Source organism: Mobula birostris, chromosome 14, assembly GCF_030028105.1.
Source record: "Mobula birostris isolate sMobBir1 chromosome 14, sMobBir1.hap1, whole genome shotgun sequence".
Taxonomy (NCBI): Eukaryota; Metazoa; Chordata; class Chondrichthyes; order Myliobatiformes; family Myliobatidae; genus Mobula; species Mobula birostris.
This window is the reverse complement of record NC_092383.1, coordinates 84,735,307-84,755,821: the sequence shown is the minus strand read 5'-3', so window position 1 is coordinate 84,755,821 and position 20,515 is coordinate 84,735,307. Positions and strand designations below refer to the sequence as shown.

Below are 20,515 nucleotides of genomic sequence, written 5' to 3'. Positions count from 1 at the left end.
CTTCACCAACAGAAAGTGCAACTCTATTCCACTCTATACAAGGTGGCAAACTGCTGTCATTAAAAATACATTCAGAATTATCCCACAGGTACTGTTTTAATGTATTTCCACTGGCTGCCTGACAACAAAGGGTTTAAACATGTCCAAATTAATTTGTTCACAGTAAATGAAGTGTCAACTTATGGAGTATTCTTATGTTAAAAAAAACATTGTACTTCATTATTTTTCCATTCCTGCATTAATCAGAAATACACCTGAACACTCTATAGCAACTGCTCAAAAGAGTATGACTAAGTATCTCAACATGTGCCTGTTAAAGGTAGTGAATCTTAAAAAGGATCATCGCAACAGAAGTAAGAGCAAATGGCAGAATTAAATAGGATCAAAATGACATAATGAATGATGCTTCTCAGGCAAAAGCACTTCTTGAAAAGGTTAAACGCTCTAATATGGAATCCAGTTTATACCCGCATACAAATGGAAAGAGACAGATGTCACCTGCTTGAGGCGGCACCTCCTGCAGATGTTGCCATTGGACATATTTAAAGTGAAGTTTGATAGGTTCTTGATTAACCAGGATGTCAAAGGTTACAGAGAGAAGGCCGGAGAATGGAGTCGAGATGGAAAATAAATCAGCCATGATGGAAGGGTGGAGCAGACTTGATGGGCCGAATGGCCCAATTCTACTCCCAAGTTTTATGGTCTCATGATCCAATGGACACATAGGTGTATACAACTACCATTTATGGAATGTTATCCTGGCAGGAATCACCACAACCTTAACGTGGAGAAGAATCAGGTAGAGCAGGTACAAATAAATTTCTTTAGAATTTCTAACTAATTTCATGCAACACACAAAAATTGTTGGTGAATGCAGCAGGCCAGGCAGCATCTATAGGAGGAGGTACAATCGACGTTTCGGGCTGAGAACTTTCGTCAGGACTAACTGAAAGAAGAGATAGTAAGAGATTTTAAAGTGGGAGGGGGAAGGGGAGATCCAAAATGATGGGAGAAGACAGGAGGGGGAAGGGATGGAGCGAAGAGCTGGAAAGTTGATTGGCGAAAGGGATACGAGAGGATCATGTGACGGCCGGAAGGCCTAGGAAGAAAGAAAGGGCTCTGCTCTCAAATGCATTTCTCCCATTTCACACACATCTGTTCTCACCCCATCCTCCCGCCACCCCACTAGGAATAGGGTTCCCCTTGTCCTCACCTACCACCCCACCAGCCTCCGGGTCCAACATATTATTCTCTGTAAACTTCCGCCGCCTCCAACGGGATCCCACCACTAAGCACATCTTTCCCTCCCCCACCTCTGCTTTCCGCAGGGATCGCTCCCTATGCGACTCCCCTATCTATTTGTTCCCCCCCGCCCCATCCCTTCCCACTGATCTACTGATCTCCCTCCCGGCACTTATCTTTGTAAGCGGAACAAGTGCTACACATGCCCTTGCACTTCCTCCCTCACAGGGCCCCAGACAGTCCTTCCAGGTGAGGCGACACTTCACCTGTGAGTCGGCTGGGGTGATTTACTGCGTCCGGTGCTCCCGATGTGGCCTTCTATATATTGGCGAGACCCGACACAGACTGGGAGATCATTTTGCTGAACACCTAGGCTCTGTCCGCCAGAGAAAGCAGGATCTCCCAGTGGCCACACATTTTAATTCCACATCCCATTCCCATTCTGACATGTCTATCCACGGCCTCCTCTACTGTAAAGATGAAGCCACCCTCAGGTTGGAGGAACAACACCTTATACTCCATCTGGGTAGCCTCCAACCTGACAGCATGAACACTGACTTTTCTAACTTCCGTTAATGCCCCACCTCCCCTTCATACTCCATCTGTCATTTATCTTTTATTACTATTAATAATTTTTTTCTCTCTCTCTCTCCTTTTTCTCCCTCTGTCCCTCTCACCATACTCCTTGCCCATCCTCTGGGCTTCCCCCCTCCCCCATTCTTTCTCCCTAGGCCTCCCGGCTGTCACATGATCCTCTCATATCCCTTTCGCCAATCAACTTTCCAGCTCTTAGCTCCATCCCTTCCCCCTCCTGTCTTCTCCTATCATTTCAGATCTCCCCCTCCCCCTTTCAAATCTCTTACTATCTCTTCTTTCAGTTAGTCCTGACGAAGGGTATCGGCCCGAAACGTCCACTGTACCTCTTCCTAGAGATGCTGCCTGGCCTGCTGCGTTCACCAGCAACTTTGATGTGCTGCATCATCTAACATCCTATGGCTTGCCTCTGCTGCTTTAACAAAGCATGTGCTGACCCTTCCTGAAAGCAGATTAAAATAGTCAGGATGAAAATAACCAACCAGGATATTACAGAAAATTATCGGACCAAAATATGCGGCCATACTACAGAACAAACATTGTCTAAATCTCTGGTTTCCACATCAAGACGACAAACAATCCCTCTACAGGATTTCATAAACACAAGAGATTCTGCAGATGCTGAAAATCCAGAGCAACAAACATGTAATGCTGGAGGATCACAGGTGAGGAGGCATCTATGAAGATAAATAAACAGTCGATGTTTCAGGCCAAGACCCTTCATCAGGGCTGTAAATAGGGCAGAATGGAAGGAAGGGAGTACAAGCTGGCAAGTGATAGGGTGAAACCAGGTGAGGAGGAAAGTAGGTGGGTGGGGGGGAAAGAATAAAGAAGCTGGAGGTGATAGGTGGAAAAGGTAAGAGACTCAAGGAAAGCTAACTGAGAGATTGGTTTTGACAAGAGCTTAGAATTTGACAATTTGAATCTTAACAATGCAGCATGCATCAAATGTTATTTACGTGGCACATTTTAACAAAGCAAACTGTTCCAAGGCACTTTAAACCAGGGGTCCTCAACATGGGACCCAGACTCCTCAGTTAATAGTCGGGCTCCATGACATTAACAAGGTTGAGAACCCCTGCTTTAAACAAAAGTCGAAAGAAGTACACGCTGATGTTAAGGGACTTGAACAAGTTCTGTCTAAGTTTAGAGTGCACAAATATGAAAGGGAAGAAATGTGCAGAGGCATAGGGAAGAATTCCATATCGTATGGCCTTAGACTGAATTCAGACAGTAATTAGATTCAGGATGGTCAACAAGCCAGACTGTAGGGGTCTGCAAATGGATTTCCATGGTATATTTTTTTTAAAAAAAGGATCCCAAAGAAATTCATAGCCTGTGGGTAATTTCCAAAGTCACTCTTGTAAGAAGCTACTTTACACAAACAAGGTTGCATGAGCAGCAACGTGATCGTAACCAGATAATGTGATATGGTGGTATATGTTGAGAAATAAAATATTGAATACCAAACCACAGAATTTCCCAAACCTCTTTCCCAGTAACAGCATTTCTTTTGTTATATGAAGCAAAATGCTTTTTCTTTCTTTTTAAATCTTTTTATGATGTCTGCTTATGTCATGAAATTTGTTTTGTGGCAGTAATACAATGCAAAGTGTAAAAATTACTACGTTACAACCAATCAATAAAGTGCAAAAAGAGGAACAAGGTAATGTTCCTAGATCATTCAGAAATCCAATGGAGAGGAAGAAGAGCACCCTAGAATGTTGAATGTGGGTTTTCAGCCTTTTGTACATCTTCCCTGATGGTGGCAATAAGAAAGTGGCAAGTCCTGGATGGAAAGGGTCCCTAATGATACCACCTTCCTGAGGCACTGCCTTTTGAGGATGTCCTCAATGGTGGGGAGGACTGTGCCCATAATGGATCTAGCTAACTACAGCCCTTTGCAGCAACTGTCAAAGCTAATAAAAACACCCACCAAGGAGCATGAGTACAATATACAAACTTGGAAGCACAATCCTTAATGGAACATTGCTTACCTAATAACAGACTACGCATGTGAGGACCTCTTTATAAATCAGTCACTTCATCACAGGACTGGACTTAAGCTTCTGCCCTTTCCAACATCCACTGATATTTTTGGTTATCGAACTCCACCCTTTGCCTTGCCTGGTTATTATTACAGGGCTCTGCTTTAAATTGGCATTTCTGCAGGTCCGCTAAACAACAAGCTGGAGGATTAAATCTCCTTTTAATTTCTGAAAATGCATGAAGAATCAGACTGGTCATATCAATGATGGAAGTTCAAACTTTCTACAGACTTGCGATTAAATCCATTGGACGACAGTGATCTTAAATAAATTGAGGGTTCAGATTTTGTAAAGTCCTCTGCTGCTCCAATGGGGAAAGATCAAAAAACAAAAACAACCTGCTTAAGGTATACTCTTAGGCAAAGGAGTGCACCCGGTATGGTCCTCGGCTGCTGTAGCCCACCTATTTCAAGGTGCGACATGTGGAGAGTTGAATGTTCTTCTGCACATCACTGTTGTCACGTGCGGTTATTTGAGTTACTGTTACCTTCCTGTTAGTTTAAACCAGGCTGGCCATTCTCCTTTGATCTCACTCATTAACAAGGCATTTTCACCCACAAAACTGTCATTCACTAGATGTTTTTTTACAGCTTCCTGTGTTGAGTGTGAAAATCCCAGGAATTCATCAGTTTTTGAGACACTCAAACCACCCTATCTGGCACCAACAATCATTCCACAGTCAAAGTTATTTAGATCACATTTCTTCTGCATTCTGATGTTTGGTCTGAACAACTGAACCCCTTGACCATTTCTGCATACTTTTATGCATTGAATTGTTGCCATATGATTGGCTGATATGATATTTGCATTAACTGGCAGATGTACCTAATAAAGTGGTCACTGAGTGTATTGTATAAAAGATAAAGGGTGGTTGGAGCAGAATAAGATTTACAGGAGCAACAAAGTAAAGATGACTTAGAGATAGGAGAGAGTACACAGCGTTATACTTTTGAAAAGTAAAGCCTATGCTGGCATTGAAGTAATGTCAATAATGCAATATTAACATGTTGCAAAATCAAAGTGCGTTAACTGAAAACATTATAAATCTCCCAAACTGCAATGGGTCATTTGAGCCAAAGCAGATTGCAAAGCAGTTTTCAATCCTATTAGATTAGGCCAAATCTTTATGTAACAATTCAGTCGACTCCATTCCCAAACACGTATCCAGTTATTCTCTCAAGGATCTATCTACTCGATTCCCCTTTGGAAGCTGACTGGCTTTTAGTTTTGATACTTGTATAGGTAACAAGTTCCAGATTCTTTCTCCCTGCCTCACTTTGCATTGTCTTCTAATCCATGAATTTATTCTATACAAATCCATCACGATTTTGTGCATGTCAATTATACCTCCTCTCATCCTTTTCCTGAAGCAAAGAACTAGGCAGCTTCTCCAGTCTAGGTTTGCATTTGGAATTCTTAAGAACTTTCTACAGGGGCACAATTGAGAGCATCCTGACTGGCTGTATCACTACCTGATATGGGAACTGTACTTCCCTCAATCGCAGGACTCTGCAGAGAGTGGTGCAGACTATTCCCACTATTCAGGACACTTACAAAGACAGGTGTATAAAAAAGGGCCCAACAGATCATTGGGGACCTGAGTCACCGAAACTACCAACTGTTCTAGCTGCTACCATCTAGGAAACGGTACCGCAGCATAAAAGCCAGGACCAACAGGCTCCGGGACAGCTTCTTTCACCAGGCCATCAGACTGATTAATTCATGCTGACGCAACTGTATTTCTATGTTATATTGACTGTCCTGTTGTATATACTATCATCATCATTAGGTGCCATGCCCAGTTTGAGCTTTGACTGCCATGGCCCACACACTCCTGTTTCGGATCAAGTGGATCAATTCATTGGTAGTCATTTCCAATTCTCTGGCTGCTGCCTCCATTATCATTTGTCTTCCTCTTGCTTTCTTCCCTTCAATCTTCCCCATAATTACCGTGCATTCTAACTCCTCTTTCCTAATCACATGTTCAATGAAGTTACGTTGCCTTTTCATGATCTCATACATCTCTTCTTGCGTTTGCTCTGTTCATGACATCATTATATTCGTTTACTCCATGACATTCTTTGCATCCTCCTCAAAAACCACATCTCTGCTGCTACAATTCATTTCCTCATGTTACTAGATATTGTCCAACATTCTGAGCCATATAACATAACTGGATAAATGTAACATTTCAGTACTCTGAGGCGGGTTGTCATACCTAGTTTCGTATTGGTCAGTATACTCTTCATTCTCGTAGAAGTGTCTTTTGCCATCCTTATTCTTCTTTTGATGTCCAAGTCACACCTGCCATCTGATGTCACCCAGCTTCCTAAGTAGCAAAAGTTCTGTACTGGTTTTATGTCTTCCCCGTTTATTCTCAGCCTGCAGATAGGATTCTCCTTCTTTTTGGATATCACCAGACATTGTCTTTTTGCAATTGATCGATAAACCCATTTTTGTACTTTCTTCAACAATTATATCAATTAAGTTTTGTGGTTCTTCCTCCGTACTTGTAATTAACACAGTGTCATCTGCATATCTGAAATTATTGATGTTTTCACCACCAACTTTGATTTCCAAGATGTCTCTTATTTTTTTGTAATATTGTTTCACTGTACACATTAAATAAATCAGGGGAGAAAACACACCCTTGTCTAACACTCCTCGATTTTCGTAAACTGACTCACTTCTCCATTTATTCTTACAGCGGCAGTTTGCTCCCGGTACAGATTTCCGATTAGGCAGAGGTCTTTCAAATCTAGATCTAGAGTTTTCTGTAATATTTCAAGTAACTTATTGTGCTTCACTTTATCAAATGCTTTTGTGTAGTCGATAAAACAAACAAACGAATCTTTTTGCATTTGAATAGCTTATTCTGATAGTATCCTTAACATCAATATTGTGTTTCTTGTACCTTTGTCTTTCACAAAACCACATTGTTCTTTACCTATTTCAGCTTGTATCTTACCTTTAGCTCGTCATCAAAATTCTTTGAAGTATCTTGGTGATATGACTCATTAAACGTATGGTCCTATGTAATTCAGATTGTATTGCTTCAGCTTTCTTAGGAAGAGTGATAAATAAGCATATACTATAAATTGCACATTTAGATGGAGACATAAGAAAGATTTTTACTCCTCATATATGTGAAGGATGCAAGAAATAGAGTCAATTCAATTCCTGATCATTCTAGTAAATCCATCCACACTTCTCCAGAATCTTCATCAGAATTAGCTGTAAAGTTGATCTATCTGGTGTACAAAAGCTGGGAATGAAATGCAAGATCTGATGTACTTTATCAATCATAATTAGTGGCAATCATTTCACAAGTTTTCTAGCCATCAACTTTAGTTTCCTAAAACTGTTGTTGTTCCTTTCTGCACCTTGCGGTGCATCAGCCTGAAACCTTGCCACTTCTTTAGCTTTGTCTGTTTTTTTTAAAATGAGGCTGAGTTGCTAACTTGATTCTCGACTCAGCACAGATTGAAAACGTGCAAGGAGCTGGCTGTATTCAAAGCCGGTACCAGTCCCCTCAAAGTCATTACACCAGAGGCTGGCTATTCTTGAAGTGCAGTGGCTCAGTTTTAGTCTTCCCCTAGGCCTACTTTTTCTGTCCTTTGTTAGGTGCAGCTGCAACTAAAAATGTACACAGTACAGGAGTAGAATGGAGATGCAGAAATACCTCTGAAAAGTAGGAGTAATAATTACTGAAAATGACCTACACTCCAAAGCAAATTCCACATTCCAATAGCTATGGCTTCAGCCAATAATTGCATGCATTGTTACTTAGCAACGTAGACCAAAAACATCAGCATGACTAATGTCATTAGGCTCTAACTAGTTTGGATTTTGACTGCTAGTAGCTAATCTTTAAAAGACCACTCAATAGCTGTTGATATCTGACCAAGTAAAGTGAATCATCTCCTGTGGGGACTGCACAGACAGTCAAAAACCAAGTGTAATATGAATCTGTTTAAAGTTAGGGGCTATAGTAGAGATGAGGAGGTGGGGAGGGGTTGCAAGGTGCTTCATGGTCAACCTCACATCCCATTATAAAACTCTGCTATCATGCACACACACACACGCGCGCACACACACACAAACACTCTTCCGCCAGCTCCACCACTGAAATCGTAGTTTGATCGCTCTTTGAAAACAACCTCCCCCTCGACCTTACCGCTATGGGTGACCCTACTTTAGCTAATATCCAGACACCAGCGGTCTTGGGATCTCAGGAATCCACAAGCCTCTCCATTACAAGGCGGCAATCTTCAGAGAAGATACAGCAAGTACAGGTCCACAATCCCTTATCCGAAATTCTGAAATCTGAAAAGCTCCGAAAACCAAAGTTCTTTTCGTGGAGTGTGCAGCGTGTCGTAACAAGGCCTGTTTGGCACGCCAACAGCTGATGTCACTCAGGTGTGACGCGGCAACACTAACAGAGGCCGCCCGACGTCAGTTGTGGCTCAGCGCTTGTACTGGTCACACGTGCATTTGCTGTTCACTGATTATGTTCACTGTTGGCTTTGTGTTTAATTTCACTGTGAAAATGTCAAAAAAGCTGCAGGTACCCCTATGGGAAACAATGAGAAAAAGAGAAGGAAGCATCTATCATTATCAATAATGCAGAAAGTGGAGTTATTGCAGAAGCTTGATCGTGGTATGTTTGTGCGGCATCTTACTGAAGAATATGGTGTCAGAACTACCACTGTATATGATTTAAAGAAACAGAAAGACAAGTTACTGAAGTTTTATAGTGACAGTGATGACCATAAACTAATGAAGAATAGGAAAACACTGCATAGGGCAAAAAAATGAAGATCTTGACCGTGTGTTGGTTGAGTGGATTAGACAACCAAGAAGTAAATGTATGCCACTGAATGGCATGTTGATCATGAAACAAGCTAGAATATACCATGAAAAACTGAACACTGAAGGTGAGTGTCAATATTCAGAGGGTTGGCTGCAGAAATTTAAGAAGTGTCATGGTGTAAACTATCTGAAAATCTGTGGTGAAAAAGCTTCTGCTGATCATGAAGCAGCTGAAAATTACATTGACGAATTTGCCAAGATAATATCCGATGAAAACCTTAGCCCTGAACAAATTTACAATGCTGATGAATCAGCTTTGTACTGGCGCTATGTTCCAAGAAAAACATTAACAATGGCTGATGAGAGAGCACCAACAGGTTTTAAAGATACCAAGGACAGGTTAACTATTCTTGGGTGTGCCAATGCAGCAGGCACTCACAAGGTGAAGCTGGCAGTGATTGGAAAAAGCCAACATCCGAGATGTCTGAAAGGTGTACGCAGTTTACCTGTGATTATGTAAACGAAAATTTTACTGTTCCTGGACAACTGCTCTGCACACCCCCCGGCCCCCGCCGAACCTCTTGTGAAAAGTAATGTTTTCACAATTTACTTGCCCCCTAATGTGACATCTATATTACAGCCTTGTGACCAAGGAATTTTATGCTCCATGAAGAGCAAGTATGAAGCCTTTTTTTTTTGAATTGTATGCTTTCTGCAGTCAGAGGAGTAGGAATCCAAGACTTCCTGAAAGAGTTCAATGTTAAGGATGTCATTTACGCACTTGCTAATGCTTGGAATGATGTTGATAAATTAACATTAACAAATGCTTGGCACAGACTTTGGCCTACAATGATGTTTGGTGTAAATGAACCTACAGATCAAGACCTTGAAGAATTTTATGCCACTAATGAGAAGATGATGATATCAAACTTCGTAACTTACGCCAAAATGTTATTGAATGAAAGTGTAAATAAGTTACAGGAAGCTGACATCGAAGAAATGCTGAACATTGAAAATGATGCACCTGTTGTGCACTCCTTGAGTAATGGGGAAATTGCTGAAATGGTGTTAAATACAGATAAGCATGAAGATAGTAGTGATGATGATGACATAGTGAACACAGGTTGAAAAAATCCCCATAGACGATATGGTGAAAATGTGTGATCAGTTAATTGCTGGCCTTGAACAACGTGCATTTATCAGTGAGCAACAGATTATGGCAGTTTACTCAGTTAAAGAGAGATTCCTTAGACATAAACCTATGTTAATGAGACAGATGACACTTGAAGTCTTTAAAAATGCTGTCTGTCATAGTGCTGCCCCATAACTTGAGAATCCTGTTCCTGACCCATCAGGTACCTGTAGAGTATTTAGCTTTGTTTGCCAGACGTAATGCAACTTAACTAGAAGTACCTGTACATACTTAGCTTGGTTTGAACCTGTATATGTCCTAGAGTATTTACGTTCTACATTCATTCCAATAAGTTATTTACCATGTGTTTGATTCAGTTCGTTTGAAACTGTATATTTTTATGTTTTATTGAATGTTTTTGTTGGAAATAAAATGTACTAGTGTATTTATGGCCTATAATTATCCCACTATTTTATTTATCAGTATATTACTCTATAAATAAACTGTAATAGTATTTGTAAAGGAGCGCAGATCGGGAAAATCTGGAAGTTCTCTCTCCAGCACTCGTTGTTTGAGCATGTACAGACTTATTTTCTTGTCATTATTCTCTAAACAATACAGTATAACAACTATTTACATAGCATTTACATTGTATTAGGTATTGTAAGTAATCTAGAGATGATTTAAAGTACACGGGAGGATGTGCATAGGTCCAGAGCTCCCCCGGTCCCAAAGTCCACCCACACTGAGACAGGTTAACTATCAATATAATTATCCATTTTCTGAAATCAAAAAAATTCTGAATTCCGAAATGCAACTGGCTCCAAAGATTTCACATAAGGGATTGTGGACCTGTACAATGTAATACAACTATGGTGATACTGCCAACAGACTGCAAATTCAGCTATTTTCACTATTTCAACAGACTTATTTACTGATGTACAACAGTAAAGCCCATCCAGTGAGATTTCATTGGGATTTAACACTTTCACAACAAAAACATTAGAAATATTGTATCTTCACAAACTCTGGTATCAAATGACATCACATGTACAGAAAGGCACACATATCCTGTGTTATTCACAAGCAAAACTGACTTAGTTAACAAATCACCCTCTGTGTCCCCAAATCTGCTCAGGTTGCCTGCCAGAAACCGACCCATTCCAACTCAGAACAAGAGAATTCAACAACAATCACAATAGTGGCTTGGTTCACTGTATCTGGCCACAGCTTTGGCCCTCTTCAAAAATCTCTAGGATTCCTGTCAGTATTTTGCCCCAGGTCAATGATCAGCCCTGACATTTCTAAATTGGTATTCTCAGTATATCACCCACGTCATTCTTCACATGATGATGATGATGATGATGATGGATGCTCAGTGGAATTTTATTTGTTCAAAGCACGTGTCAAGACAATAATGTAAATTCTTTGGGCAGCTGCCTTGTTTGATATAAAAACAGCTCTGAACAATGAATTAGGCTATGGAATAAGAAAAATGACTTAGGAACCAGTAGAATCATGGAAGAATGCTGGAAGTAGAGACATAATGTACCAGAAAAATCAGATGCAAAAATCACTAAACAGCATGCATTCTTTAATTATGTTTATATGAATTCCAAGTTTCTTCGTTATGGAAGCCAGCATGGAAACTCATCACAATGTCATGACAGTGAGACAGGGTCAGAGTGAAAAGTGCAAAGTTCCAACAGACGATCTACCCAGGACCCATAACACTTCCTCAGGAGTGAACAATGAACAGTAGCAAATAGTCATCGTCAAGTAGATCAAGGCACATGAGGTTCCCTGCCCCTATTAATTTTTGATAGGAGCACCATCAAGAGTGTCCTGTCTGGTCGCATCATCGTGTGATATGGACGCTGGAAGGTCAGGGACCACAAAACCTTAGAAGATGGTTTTAAACAAAACAAAACACCCAAGAGTATCATCAGGATCTCCCTCCTACCCATTGGTCACATTTACTGTGAGCATTGCAAACGAAGGGCCCAAAGAATTGTGGAGGATCCCTACCACCCACCCCAAAGTCTCTGAGACCTACCACGAGGTACAGAAGCATCAGAACTAAACTGCCAGACAGGGTAACAGCTTCTTCCCCCAGGCTGTGAGACTAATGTCACCACTGCAGTCTTGTCACTAGGATAGAGAGCTATTTACTGTATTGTAAACTGTTTACTTATGCAGCACACTACATGTATTTTGAATTATATTTTATTAACATATTTACTGTAACATTTTGGTTTATGTCCTGTGTGTGATATGCGCGTTGTGGATACAGTGGTCCAGAGGATCATTGTTTCATCTGGTTGTATACATGCAATAAACTTGAACTTAACAAGACTTCAGCAGACGTTGGTGCCAGGGCCACAGATGGAAGAGGTGAAGGACACCCACGTACAAAATCACTCTCATGGAAAGAAGATTCCCAAGACCGATCAAGAACTGAATAAATACACTTCCATTACATACTGCAGTCAAATCATTTTGTTGGCTAAACTTGTGCCCAAACAATTCATTTCAAAAGCCAGGTACATCCAAAGAGTTTTAAACAGAATGAATAAAGAACCCCCAAATTCCAAAATGGAAATTTAAACTATAAGCACCAATACATCCACATACACATGATAATGATGGGATCCATCTCTGTAAAAGCAACAAAGTGGATAATGATTGCGCTCCTCACTCAGGGAAAGGCACATCAAAAGGATGAAGAGTGGATAAAACGGAAAATAGCAACACGTTGAGGATAATCTAGAATACAAACTATGTAGGAGCAGGCTGTGGAATAGAGCTTAGCCAGCAGTCCCATTTTCCCCTCATGAATGCAATAATTTACCCCTTGAAGGTTACTGATCCAGAGGACCACAGATTTGTATTTAATACTTGTGATGTACCAATGCACTTCACTCCCAAAGTTTATTTTTGTTAAAATGACCTGTAGTTGATGTTGTATTGCAGGCACTGGGTCAGACAAATTATTAAACTGCAAAGTCTCACACTCCCCAACAAAGCAAGTAAACATACTTACCCTTTCCTCCCCAGAGCACATCTATACTGAATTCCAACATTAAAAGGTAAATCATTTTGTTCTATTACTGAATTAGAATACACAGTTTCTGAGATTAACTGAATATTAGCTGAATATGATCATGAGGCACAAAAGTAATTTTCCAGAGGCTAGAGCTTCATAAAAAATAGGATCTAAAACCACTTTTTCCAATTGTGAGGAAATCTGCAGATGTTGTAAATCCAAAGCAAAACACACATGCCGGAGGAACCCAGCAGGTCAGGTAGCATCTATGGAAAAGAGTAAACAACTGACGTTTCAGGCAGAGACCCTTCATCAGGACAGGTTAAAAAACAGATGAGAAGTCAGGGTAAGGTGGTGGGGGAGGAGAGGAAGCAGTACAAGGTGGTAGGTGATGGGTGAAACCAGAAGAGGGGGAGGGGTGAAGAAAGAGCCAGGAGGTTGGTTGGTGAAAGAGATAAAGGCTGGAGGATATGGGAAATCTGAGACAAGGGTAGCAAACCATGGAAAAAAGGGAAGGAACAGCATGCACCAGAAGGATGTGATGGGCAGATAAGGGAGTTAAGGTGAGAGGGAAACAGGAATGAGCAATGGTGGGTTGGGGTGGGGTGGGGGGGGGGGGAGAAATTATCAGAAATTCGAGAAATTGATGTTCAAGTCATCAGGCTGGGGTCTACCCAGACAGAATACAAGGTGTTGCTCCTCCAACCCAAGTGTGGCCTTATCACTACAATAGAGGAGGCCATGGATTGACATGAAGGAATGGTAATGGGAAGTAGAATTGAAATGTATGGACTCCAGGAGATCCCACTTTTTCTGGCAGATGGAGCGTAGGTGCTCGGCGAAGCAGTTTCCCAATCTACACTGGGTCTCACTGATACACAGGAGTACTGGATACACTAGATGACCCCAAAAGACTCACAGCTAAAGCACCATCTCCCTTGGAAGGACTATTTGGGACCCTGAGTGGTAGTAAGGGAGCTGTAGGGACAGTTGTGGCACTTGTTCCGCTCACAAGGATAAGTACCAGGAGGGAGATTAGTAGGGAGGGATGTGTGGACAAGGGAGTCACGTGGCATGGTGGGGTGGGGGGTGGGGGGGGGAGAGACATTAATCACTACAGCTTAGCAACACTATTTTCATTTTGCACTGAAAATGGACTTTGTTTTTTTGTATTACTTGTGTTATTGTAATAACCAAAGCTTATTTATAGGAATCTGAGGGAGATCTTCTTCACTCAGAGCATGGTGCGAGTGTGGAATGAGCCACCAATTGGCAGATGCGGGTTCAACCGTAACATAAGTACCTGAATGAGAGGGGTTTGGAGGGATATGGTCCAGGTGCAGGTAGCTGGGACTAGGCAGAAGATTCGGGGCATGGACCAGACTCTACTTTGATATCAGAAAGCAACAATGCACTTACAAGATAGATTTCTCCTCACTTATGGTTAGTAATAACTGGAATAGCTTCCTGTACTAGGTCAGGCAGATAAGAAGACAGTTCAGATAACCCATCTCATAGGTCAGGTGGCCGTAAATGGGCTAAAAGTCAGTAAGTAAAATACCTTGCATTCCTATCCATAGGACATGCCAAATGTTCTGAAACAGGAAAAGCCAGTAGCCAACTTACACAAAGCAAAGGTCCCTCAGGCACAAATGAGTCACTGCGTTACAGCTCCACCATGGGCACTAGCCTCCATAGCATCCAGGTCATCTGCAAAGAGCAGTGTCTCATAGAGAGTGTCCATCACTAAGGACCTCCACCACCTATGCCCTCTTCTCATTGCTACCATCAGGAAGGAGGTACAGAGCCTGAAGGCACACACTCAACGATTCAGGAACAGCTTCTTCCCCTCTCCCATCTGATTTCTAAATGGACATTGAACCCGTGAACACTACCTCACTACTTTTCATTTGCACTATATTTAATTATTTAATATATACACTTACTGTAATTGAGATTCTTTCACTGTATTATCATGTATTGTATTGTACTGCTGTTGCAAAAGTTAACAAATTTCACAACATATGGTGGTGATATTAAACCCATTTCTGAATGAGAAGATCAGAAAACCTGCTTAAATGACCATGGTGGAGAGGTGAAGTCCTGGAGTGTGGTGATATTAAGAAATCCTTTACAAAAAAAAGTGAAGAACTGATGCAAGACTATTAATTATCGTGTTACTGAAATGCCATCCAGCACGACAAGCTCAAGTGTCTTTTGCAATTTGAGCCATGGTCAAAAGTACAAAGCCAAAACTGATAACTAAAAAGAACAAGAACATTTAGTTCTGAGCCACTGGGATAACAGCCTACCTACAAGTTAACTCTAGCCATCTACTATAACCTCATAACTCTCAAATTTCTATTTCATGCTCTTTTTATTTGCAAATGACCCAAGTAAAGTGGATTTCATATTTTCTCCCACTTTGAATCAAGAATTGGCTTCCATGGTCACTTTTTCAGGTTTTATTCTAATAAGAACTCATTCCCATCTTTGCCCCCGGTTCCCTCACCACCTACCCCATGAGAGAAAAGTTCATCTTTGTTATTTGCTTTCGCAAGCAAAGGAAGATCAAACAGAATATTGTTTGTTGAAGGTGGTCTGCTCCCAAGTACCTGGTATGACATCAAAAGTCACACTGCATTACAAACACTGTTCCTGTATGCAACTACAATTGCTCCTCCCCCCACCCCTCACTCTTTATAAAAGTAATAAAAATCCCTATTCAAACCATGAGCTTTTATATAGAAAAGCAGGTAAACAGTTATGAATACAAGTTTTTCACTGAAACCTTCACTTTCATTTCTAATTCCAGTGGATCATTTCTTGCGAGAGGGGTAGTCATTAACAGTTACAATCACACTTGTATTTTGCTTGCTCCATGTCTGAAGTCAAAGATGGTATAAAAGCAGAAGAGGACTTTTTGAGGCATTGATGTGGATAGCCAGAGGCTTTATCCCCAGGGCTGAAATGGCTAATATGAGGGGACACAGTTTTAAGGTGCTTGGAACTAGATACAAGGGGGATGTCAGAGGCAAGTTTTTCCCCACACAGAGAGTGGTGAGTGCATGGAATGCATTGCCAGCGAAGGTGGTAGAGATGGATACAATAGGGTCTTTTAAGAGACACTTAGATAGGTACATGGACCTTAGGAAAATAGAGGGCTATGTGGTAGGGGTAGTTCTTGGCAGTTTCTAGAGTAGGTTACATGGTCGGCACAACTGTGGGTTGAAGGGCCTGTAATGTGCTGTAGGTTTGTAGGTTTCTATGATATAACATAGCAAAAATTATTGGGAAGGTAGAGGATTGGGAAGCTTTTAAAAACTAACAGAAAGCAACAAAAAAGCATAAAGAAAGAAAAGATGAAATATTAAGGCAAGCTAGCCAATAATATAAAAGAGGCTACTAAAGGTTTTTTCAGATATATAGAGTAAAGAGGGGCGAGAGTGGATATTGGACTGCTGGAAAGGTAGTAATGGGAAACAAAGAAATGGCAGATAAACTTAATAGGTAGCTTGTGCCAGTCTTCACTGTGAAAGACACTAGCAGAATGGCAGAAATTCAAGTATTGATGGGGTGGGGCCGGAGTAAGTGCAACTGGTATTACTAGGGAGTAGGTGCTTGGGAAGCTGGAAGATCTGAAGGCAGATATGTCACCTGGATCAGATGGATGACATCCCAAGGCTCTGAAAGAGGTAGATGAAGAGATTGTGGATGCATCAGCAATGATCGTTCTAGAAACACGAGTTTCTGGAATTCCAGTTTCCAGTTCTGGAGGACCGGAAAATTGCAAATGTCACTCCACTCTTCATGAAGGGAGGGTGACAAAAGAAAGGAAATTATAAGTCAGTTAGCCTGACTTCGGGATGGGAAAGATGCTAGAATCTATTATTAAGGGTAGTATTTCTGGGTACTTGGAGGTACGTGAGAGAATAGGTCAAAGTCACCAAGGTTTCCTTAAGGGAAAATCTTGCCTGATAAATCTGATGAAATTCTTTGAGTCAGGATAGACAAAGGAGAGTCAGTGGATCTTGTTTGGATTTGCAGAAGGCCTCTGATATGGTACTGCACGAGGCTGTTTACTCAGGGTGTGCACAGCACAACTTGCAGGTGTGTTTACTGACATTTTTAATCTCTCCCAATGTAGAGTGCCCTCCTGCTTCAATTATCTGCCATTGTCCCTGTACCAAAAAAGACCAAGGAAACATGCCTGAACGACAGGCGTCCTGTCGCACTCACCTAAATAATAAGCAAATGCTTTGACAGGCTGGTCTGTAGTTTGCTACCACCCAAACTGGACCCCTACAATTTGCCTATTGACACAACCAATTGACAGATGACGCAATAACCACTGCTCTACATGCCATCCTTACACATCCGGAGAAGGATGCTTATGTGAGAATGCTGTTCTTGGACTACAGTTCAGCATTCAACACCATAGTCATAATCATGGTCTGATCAGGGACAGTCAGCATGGCTTTGTGAAGGGCAGATCAGTCTAACAAGCCTGATAGAGTTCTTTGAGGAGGTGACCAGGCATATAGATGAGGGTAGTGCAGTGGATGTGATCTATATGGATTTTAGTAAGGCATTTGACAAGGTTCCACACGGTAGGCTTATTCAGAAAGTTAGAAGGCATGGGATCCAGGGAAGTTTGGCCAGGTGGATTCAGAATTGGCTTGCCTGCAGAAGGCAGGGGGTGGTGGTGGAGGGAGTACATTCAGATTGGAGCATTGTGACTAGTGGTGTCCCACAAGGATCGGTTCTGGGACCTCTACTTTTCGTGATTTTTATTAACGACCTGGATTTGGGGGTAGAAGGGTGGGTTGGCAAGTTTGCAGACAACACAAAGGTTGGTGGTGTTGTAGATAGTGTAGAGGATTGTCAAAGATTGCAGAGAGACATTGATAGGATGCAGAAGTGGGCTGAGAAGTGGCAGATGGAGTTCAGCCCGGAGAAGTGTGAGGTGGTACACTTTGGAAGGACAAACTCCAAGGCAGAGTACAAAGTAAATGGCAGGATACTTGGTAGTGTGGAGGAGCAGAGGGATCTCAGGGTACATGTCCACAGATCCCTGAAAGTTGCCTCACAGGTGGACAGGATAGTTAAGAAAGCTTATGGGGTGTTAGCTTTCATAAGTCGAGAGATAGAGTTTAAGAGTCGCAATGTAGTGATGCAGCTCTATAAAACTCTGGTTAGGCCACACTTGGAGTACTGGGTCCAGTTCTGGTCACCTCACTATAGGAAGGATGTGGAAGCATTGGAAAGAGTACAGAGGGGATTTACCAGGATGCTGCCTGGTTTAGAAAGTACGCATTATGATCAGAGATTAAGGGAGCTAGGGCTTTACTCTTTGGAGAGAAGGAGGATGACAGGAGACATGAAAGGTGTACAAGATAATAAGAGGAATAGATAGAGTGGATAGCCAGCACCTCTTCCCCAGGGCACCACTGCTGAATACAAGAGGACATGGCTTTAAGGTAAGAGGTGGGAAGTTCAAGGGGGATATTAGAGGAAGGTTTTTTACTCAGAGAGTGGTTTGTGCATGGAATGCACTGCCTGAGTCAGTGGTGGAGGCAGATACACTAGTGAAGTTTAAGAGACTACTAGACAGGTATATGGAGGAATTTAAGGTGGGGGTTTATATGGGAGGCAGAGTTTGAGGGTCAGCACAACATTGTGGGCCGAAGGGCCTGTACTGTGCTGTACTACTCTATGTTCTATATATTCTATGTTCTATAGTTCCACCCACTTGACAAGAAGCTCAGAGACCTCGGCCTTGACCCTGCCTTGTGTAGCTGGATCCTAGACTTCCTGTCAGATCACCGGCAGGTGGTAAGAGGGGGCTCCCTCACCTCCACCCCTCCCTCAACACAGTACATAGCCCTGAGGGGTTCCTAAGTCCCCTCCTTTACTCCCCGTATACCCATGGCTGTGTCGCCACCCACAGCTCTAACCTGCTAATTAAATTTGCCGATGACACTACTTTGATTAGCCTTATCTCAAACAATGACACGGTGGCCTACAGGGAAGAAGGCATCTTTCTGACACAGTGGTGTCAAGAAAACAATCCATTAATGTTGCAAAAATAAAGGAGCTGGTTGTGGATTACAGGAGGAATGGAAACGGGCTAACCCCTATTGACAACAATGGATCTGGAGTTGAGAGGGTAAACAGCTTTAAGTTCCTCAGCATCCACATCACCGAGGACCTCACGTGGTCTGTACACACCAGCCGTGTGGTGAAAAAGGCACAACTGTGCCTCTTTCACCTCAGACGGTTGAGGAAGTTTGGTATGGGCCCCCAAATCCTAAGAACTTTCTACAGTGGCACAATTGAGAGCATCCTGACTGGCTGCATCACTACCTGGTATGGGAACTGTACCTCCCTTAATTGCAGGATTCTGCAGAGAGTGGTACAGACAGCCCAGCGCATCTGTAGTTGTGAACTTCCCATGATTCAGGACATTTACAAGGACAGATGTGTAAAAAGGGCCCGGTGGATCATTGGGGACCGAGTCATCGCAACCTCAATCTATTCCAGCTGCTACCATCCAGGAAACAGTACCACAGCATAAAAGCCAGGACCAACAGGCTCCAGGATAGCTTCTTCCACCAGGCCATCAGTCTGATTAACTCATGCTGATTTGAGTGTACTCTGTTACATGACTGTTCTATTAATTATAAATTACTATGATTGCACATTTAGACGGAGAAGTAACAAAGACTTTACTCCTCATGTATGTGAAGGATGTAAGAAATAAAGTCAATTCAATTCAACAAGCTAAGAATCCATGGGATTACAGGAGAGACACAAGCACCAACAGAAGATTGGCTAAATGGCAGGAAGCAAAGAGTGGGAATAAAGGGGACCTTTTCTTGCTGGTGCCAGTGGCTAGTGATGATCCACAGGGGTCAGTGTCCGGGCCATTTTTCACATTATACATCAATGATTTCTATGATGGAATCGATGGCATTTGTGACCAAGTTTGCGGACAATATGAAGATAAGTGGATGGGCTGATAGTTTTGAGGATGCAGGGAGGCTGCAGGACTTACATTAGCAGAATGGGCTAAGTGGCAGATGGAATACAAGGTCAGGAAGTGTCTGGTCATGCACTTTGGAAGAAGGAATAAAAAGGCATGGATTATTTTCTATATGATGAGAAAATTCAAAAATCTGAGGTGCAAAGGGACTTGGGAGTAACTTGCAGCTTGAGTCGGTGGTAAGGAAAGAAAACACAATGTTAGCATTCATTTCAAGGGGACTAGAGGTTTTGTAAGGCATTGGTCAGACCACAGATGGACTATTGAGCAGTTTTGGTCCCCTTTTCTAAAAGATGTACTGGCATTGGAGGGTCCAGAGGAGGAGGTTCATGAAAATGATCCCATGAACAAAAGGATTATTACCATACGAGTATACGAGAAGCTTTTGATGGCTCTGGGCCTGCTTTCCCTGGAGTTTAGAAGAATGATGGGGGATCTCAATGAAACCTATCGAATACTGAAAGGCCTAGATAGAGTGGATGTGGAGAGGATGTTTCCTATAGTGAGCACCCTTGAACAGTAAGGGTGTCAAATGTTATAGGGAGAAGTCAGGAGAACAGGATTGAGAGGGACAAGTCAGCGATGATGCAATTGCA

At 42.0% G+C, this 20,515-nt stretch overlaps 1 protein-coding gene across 2 annotated transcripts in view; it reads right to left on the bottom strand.

Moving 5' to 3' along the window:
- etnk2 (ethanolamine kinase 2) overlaps nt 1–20,515 on the bottom strand; it is an 83,784-nt gene that overhangs the window by 23,217 nt on the left and 40,052 nt on the right. The window lies entirely within an intron of this gene.